A 6,551-nucleotide genomic window follows, 5' to 3' on the forward strand; every position below is an offset into this window, starting at 1 on the left:
CATTACTATTCATTTAAATATTTTGCTTATTTGAATAGTTGTGTGTTATTTAGGGAGAGACTAGATCACAAATAGATGTGCTTTGGTAACAGGTGTTTCACAAGGGCCTGGCAGCCCGTGGGCAGTCAGGTTGTAGGGTGGTACATTTTCCCTGGGGTCTCTTCAGCATGCCCAGGCACTCTGAATCACTGCTACCAAGCTCACCACTAAAAACAGGATTGATCTGTTTTTCTATAAGTTCTATCTGCTTGGCTTGATCATGTTGAGCCTGGCCAGTAGTTTTTGGGGCAGGCATCTCTAGGTTAACCGCTGGGATGTGTCACCTTAGAACAAACCTGGTGTGAATGCTGTGATCCTCCCCAAACAACCCCCTTCAGGAATGGGAAATTTACTCCTTGGCTGCTGGGATATAACAAAAAAGGTCCCTTAGGTATCTCTCCCAAGGTCTGGTCCCTATCCAAAGGCAGCCTGCATCCAATGACTGATCACTGTGAGGGGAATAAGGGCCCAGACCCCTCACCCTAACAAAAGGGTCACCTCAACTCCTGAGATCCCCAAAGGTTGAGACCTCTGTCAGAGCATCATTGCAGCTCGGTTTCTCCTTCTGTCCAATCCTGCTTCCTTCTCCTCCTTCTACATGTGTGGATCCCAAGAGCTATCCAAAAGTTTCCTAAAAGTGAAAACAAAACAATGATGCTTATTTGTAAAGTATCCGAAAACACCCCATCCAGTAGCCTTGGTTTGGTAATGATGCTTTTGTGGCTATAGGCTCGGAAGTAAAACCTTTCTGGCTTCAAATCCTGGTTCTCTCATCTGTTCACTATAGGACTTTGGGAGATAACATCTCACGAGGCGTTAGTTTACTCATCTGTAAAATGGGTATATTATGTGCAACCAACCTCATGGGTGTGCTTTTGATGGGGTCCCACAAAAAGCAGACTGACATGAAGTTTAATGTGTAGGAGGCTATTAGGGAGGAAATTGAAATCTAGGACAGATAAATTCTAATGGATGGTGGGGGAGATAAAGAGAAAAAGATCCAGATCATGGCATAGTGTCGAAGAAGAACTAGTCCTTGTAAACTTCCAGCACGATGGAGAAAGTGTTACAAAGATATGGTCACAGGAAAAGTCAGGAAAAAAACAGATGTGAAAAGTTAGTAGATGATTCTATTCCGTGGAGGAAAACATGTATTTTCATTCTTGATTATACTCCATCCACTTCCAAAAATAAGTGGATGTGGCTTATGAATTAGAGCACAGTACGTGGTAAAGACAATTTTTTCTAAGGAAAGAAAAGTTCAAGAAGCAAAAGTATAGATATTTCAAGTGCAAGAAATGAAAACTCATTTTATTTCATCTGTTTAATAAAGTATACTATTTTCTGGAAAAAATAAAATTTTTCCTGGGATTTAATCTAAGGAAAAATTTATCATGTGTTATTTTATATCTTCAAGGTGTTAGAAAACATCTACAGCAGAAATATTGTTTGACTGGATGTTTTTATTTACTCTCCATTAAACCTGAGGACATAACATTGCATATTTATTCTCTGAAGGCATTTTTATGTGAATATTAGGAAATATGGTCCATTTACTTTGCTTAAGCTTACATTGCTAACATAACTAAGGGATAATATTTAGAGAATATAGAGCAGTGATTCTCAACCCTGGCTGTATGTTACAGTCATTGGGGAGCTTTAAAATCCCTGATGCCCATACCACATCCTGGACCAATTAAATCAGGATTTCTGCTGGGAGACCAGGCATTTTCTTAAAGCTCCCTGGGTGATTCCAGTGTGAAGTCATGGTTGAAAACCACCAATATAAAGGACCGAGTAGTTACTGTGTTCATTAGTCTGCCCTTTTTAAATATCATTTTTTCTCAGTGGAAATTTTGATAAGTGCTGGGCTACAATCAAATAATATATCAATAAATATGTAAAGTGCTAGTATTATGGGAAATTGATTAAATATCTGAAGTCAGCAAAGTGGGCCAAGGAGTGACTAAAACCAATAGGCTGTGTGATAAATTAGTGGGGAATTTAATTATTATTTCTAGGTTTACAAAGAAGTCAATCAATTGCTCATATTTTCAAGGGTCAAAGCCTGTGACCAAGTTACTTTCCTCAGTAGTTTGCCACAGAACTGCAGGTTGGTGAAGGGTGAAAAAAATTCCATGGGGTTGATGGCCTTAAATATCTGGGAACACTAGGCTGATTCAGGAGATGTTCTAGGTTCCAACACTGCAATTCCCCTAAATGACTGGAGACTGGTTGAAGTTCCCAGGAATTCTTCACTAGTGTAAGGTGGTAGCCTTACATCTCATCATAAGATCTAAGACCCAGATGGAAGTGCAAATCTTTCCAAGGGCTTTCATTCTTTTCCCCTGTGGAGGAGAGAGCTCTGAAAGGCTTATAGCTTGGCTCCTTTATTTCTGGGCCTTTCTGAGTCATTTTAGGTCCTACAATTCACCTTGGGTGCAAGCCACTACTCTTTTCACCCTTGTACTATTTGGGGTGATGCACAGGAAAGCTCAACTGACAAACAGACTAAAGTTTTGACCCTCAGCCTGCTCCTAGCTCTGAGACCCTAAGCAAGTTGCCAAATTTTTGTGAACCCATTTCCTAGTGTTTAATGTAGGGATAATCTATCATCAGAATGTTTAATAAGATGCTATATATTCAAGAAGTTTTATGTAAAATAATTGATGAAATGTTCAACAAACACAATTTAGGGAAAGAAAATCATGGCACCAAATAGGATAACTAGAGTTTTTCTAATCTGTGTTCAACTAAAAACATGATAGCATTTACTAAAATAGATAGAAGGCTCTGACCAGATCCACTGACTAGAGGATAAAAGGGTGCTTATTTTCCAGTTCTGTGCAACATGGAAGTCACCCTCCACTTGAAATGTGACTAGGCTGAATTATAACGTGCTGTAGGTAAATATACACTGGATTTCAAAGAGTATGGAAATAAGAATGTAAAATATCTTGTTATTCATTTTATGTTGATTGCATGATTTATTTTGGACTCATAGGATTAAATGAAATATACTGTTAAAACTAATTTTACATATCTCTTTTTACTTTTTTAAACAAAATGTGGCTCATAGAAAACTTAAAATTGAATATGTCTCACATTTGTGCCTTGTGTTATACTTCTGTTTGATAGTGCTGTTCTAGAGCTTCATCTTAAATACAATTTAATAGGAAAAATAAAAATCACATTTTCTGGAAACCACCTTGTCTTTTGCTTTTTCATACATTTGCCCTGCTGACACTATGATGTGGGATTCCATTCTTGGACTTCTTTCATCTTATAACCGTGTTGGTTTGGGGCTATAGAAATTAAACATACTTGAATAGAGACCATCATGGTTCTTTCATAAAATAAAACTCTTCTTTATTGTGAACAATATAACTGATAGATTTTACAAGGCAGATTGTGCTCCAATTTTTTTTCTTCTTTCACTGAAGACACTTTTTAAAGACCCTTGATTGCTCTCTGGATCATTTGAGATATTACCTATAATTTATTGGATACTTGAGGGGAGAGTGAGTGGTTCTGTGTCTGTGTGGGATTTGGACGACTGCCACCAGGATGGCAACAATCTAATTTTACAAGGGAAAAAATGGCACCAAGTAGAGTACAATAGCTTTCTGGAAGTGGAAGTCTGAAGTGCCTCTGGATCTTGCTGGCAGTATGGTTTTTTGGTGATAGCTTTACACTCAAGAGCTCCTCAAGGCTATGGAATAATAAAGTCAGATGTCATAGAGAGGCCTGATGCACAGCCACCTTACAAATACCTGGTGGAAACCGCTGTGAAATCATTAGAGTACAATAGTTGGGCTAAAGATCTGAATCATGCTAACTGATATGTGTGCTTGCTATGTGTCAGCTATGCGCAAATCTGCAAAACTGCTTCTATTTTGGAGTATGTCCATTGAGAGCCATCAGCTGAAACAATTTGTCTCCACCTGTGGTTTTCCATGATATATCTGTAAAACAATCATGCTGCATGGTCACGTTCAGAGAGGCAGTCAAAAGACCTGTAAGCGTACTTAGAGTCTCGGATACCACATTTCATATTTTCATGTCGAACAACTTTGTCCAGTAGAAATATAATGTGAGCCATATGTAATTTAAAATTTTCTCATAGCCATATTAAGAAAAGGGAAAGAAAAAAGTGAAATTGATTTTAAAGATATATTTTAGTTAATCTATCTGAAATATTATCATTTTAACATGTAATCGCTATTAAATATTATTCATATATTTTACTTTTTTTTGTACTGTCTTAAATCTGGTGTGTATTTTCCCCTTACAGCACATGTCAATTTAGTCTAGTGATGTTTCAAGTGTGCAATAGTGACATATAACTAGTGGCTATTGTTTGAACAGTGTAGACCTAGAAGCATCTGTGTGTCCATGAATGATCTATCTACCCTTTGTATCCCAGGAGGGTCCAGGTTGGCTGCATTTGATGTGGAGCAGGTTGGACCAGTGAGAGGTGCTGAGCCTTGATAAGGGTCTTATGGGCTGAGATACTTCTGGTCATTCTTGAGACAGGGCTTAGGATGACCCGAGGAGCATAGTCTAGTGGCTTTTGCAGAGACCTCTGGACTTCTGGGGAACTGTCTGCACTAATGGGCTCTGGAATAAGGAGTATGCCATGGAGCCAGGGAGAAGATGTGGCATCCTGTGCCATAAAGGGTCAAGTCAGCAGACTTGGATTACCCAAACCCTGCATATTCCAAGGGTCTGCACACTGGCCCTTGACAAGGTCCTAGGAGATAACCTCTGAGTCCCTGGAGTATCCTGCCTGATAAGAATGTCTTTGCATATCTCAGGCTTTGGGCCATGCCAGATAGTTTATTCTAGTGATGTGATTTATTGTGAATGGTTTTCATATGCCTGGAGCTTTGGACCATACTGTACCAGTTTGACCTCTTGGGGGCTGGAGTTTGGAGTAGCTAAGTTCAACTCCATGCCTATGTGATTGACCTCCCCCCAAAAAACCATGGACACCAAAGCTTGGGTGAGCTTCCCTGGTTAGCGACATTTCTCACATGTTGCCACACTTCATTGCTGGGAGAATTAAGTGCTGTCCATACGACTCCATTGGGAGAGGACAACTGGAAGCTTGTGACTAGTTTCTTCTGGACTCTGCCCTATGTGCCTTCTTCTTGTGCCTATTTTAATCTGTATTCTTTCACCATAGTAAACCATAACCGTGAGTATAATAGCTTTTCTGAGTTCTGTGAATCTTTCTTGTGAATTTATCAAACAAGAGTGGTTGGGAACCTCTGACACAAACCACTTGAGAGTGATTTGGGGAGAGTGACACCCAAATAGGTACACTGTCTATTATGCATCAACAGTGTTACTGATAAAGGAAAGGGAACACAGAAATAGGAGTGGGAAAATGGGGATAGGGCCCGAAAGTCTTTGGTGCATTTATTATGTCAGGCACTTTTCTAGATGCTTTTCATGCAGCCTTTATCTGATTTAATCCTTGCAATAAATCTCTCATGTCTCTCTTGCAGAAGAGAAAATGGATATCCAGGCTCCAACCCCCAAGAGGCCAAACTGATAAAGTGCAGCCCAAAGCTCCAGGCATACAAAAATCTTTCACCATAAATGAATGGTAGCAAGAGATCCCAAGCCCTCGTTCCAGCATACAACAGCAAAGATGTAGCCACGTTCCTGGGGACACATTGGCTATTGCATATGTGGCAGAGTCTGTGGTTTTCCTGCCCACATCCCCTCAACTCATACCGCATTCACTATCATGAGCTCCTAGGCAGGCCGGTGTCTTCCTGCATTTCTAGGCCTGATGGCAGTTTGGCCATGTTTGGACTGCATGTGGGGAGATGAGGCCCTCAAACAATGAGACAAAGTAATTGGTGACTAAATACCTGCCTTTTCTGTCCTCTCTTTGGAGGCATTGGAGGCACAGAGTCTTTCACATGATTGCCAGTGAAATTGAACCCCAGTTGCCCACAGCCGTGTCCACTCCATCACACACCCTTTATTGGCAGTCTTTCTTACCCGTCTACTTCCCCACTCCTTTTCTGTGTGACCTGTGATCCCCTACCAAATCAACTGCCTGAACCAAAATCCTAAACTGAGCATCTGTTTTTGGTGGGGACCCAGACCAAGAAAAGAGATAGGATCATACCTGAATGAGAATATACAAAGCAGAAGGTTTGAAGGACAGTGGCACTATAGTTATGCCCTGTATTCTGTATTTGTAAGTGTTACTTTCTTAGCACACATATAGTCCTTTGTCCCATATTTGAATTAAGTTGAATTACTGTACACAAGTCTAGCATTAAATGTGTACATGCTGCAAGTTGTCATGCATGGTTCTGTATTATAGTGTGTTCTTTGTACTTTAGTTTACCTGGCTAATTCTTCTTGTTTTCCACCCTTAATACCATTAAAGTATGAACCATCATTTGTAAAGCTGAAAGCCGATATTTACTTAATCAAAATTAGACTTCCTAATTCCTATTAAAGGGCAAACCCATTGGGGGAAAAAA

This window comes from Balaenoptera borealis (assembly GCF_965194805.1).
Source record: "Balaenoptera borealis genome assembly, chromosome: 16".
Taxonomy (NCBI): domain Eukaryota; kingdom Metazoa; phylum Chordata; class Mammalia; order Artiodactyla; family Balaenopteridae; genus Balaenoptera; species Balaenoptera borealis.